This window comes from Heterocephalus glaber, unplaced genomic scaffold, assembly GCF_053883595.1.
Source record: "Heterocephalus glaber isolate CG9 unplaced genomic scaffold, H.glaber_assembly_v1.0 deba00000347, whole genome shotgun sequence".
Classification (NCBI taxonomy): domain Eukaryota; kingdom Metazoa; phylum Chordata; class Mammalia; order Rodentia; family Bathyergidae; genus Heterocephalus; species Heterocephalus glaber.
The window spans coordinates 2868-3592 of NW_028258143.1; positions in this window are offsets into that span (position 1 = coordinate 2868).

A 725-nucleotide genomic window follows, 5' to 3' on the forward strand; every position below is an offset into this window, starting at 1 on the left:
TTAAGTGTCTTAAAGTTTTTACCCATGTTTTCTTCTAGAAGCTTTATAGTTTTAGGTCTTATGGATAGATTTTTAATCCATTTAAGTTAACTTTTATGTGTGGTGGAAAACAAAATCCATCTTCATTCATTTGCATGTGGATATTCAGTTTCACAGTACAATTTGCTTAAAATACTGTCTTTTTCTGATTGTATGGTCTTGGCAACCTTGTCAAAGATTATTTGACCATATACATGAGGGTTTATTTATGGGTTCTCTGTTATATTCCATTGATCTAATAGATCTGGCTTTATGCCAGTACTGCAGTGTTTTGATTAGTGAGATTTGTACTATGTTTTGAACCCAGAGAGAATAAGGCCTCATATTTTTTTTTAAAAAAATGCTATTGGGATTGTGATAGGAATTACTTTTGAATCACTTCAAATATTAGGAGCATATTATCAACATTGTCTTCCAATTCATAGGCATGAATGTCTTTCTGTTTATTATGTCTTCTTTAATTTATTGGTATTTCATACTTAGTGTACAAAGCTTTTACATCTTTGGTTAAGATTATTTTTACATATTTTATGTTTTTGGATATTATTGTGATGGGATCATTTTCTTAGTTTCCCTTTCAGATTGTTCATTGTTAATATACAAACAACAACTAATGTAGCAACATATTTTGATTTTGTATCCCACAACTTCTTCATATTTGATCATTAGTCTTGGCAGGGTTTTTT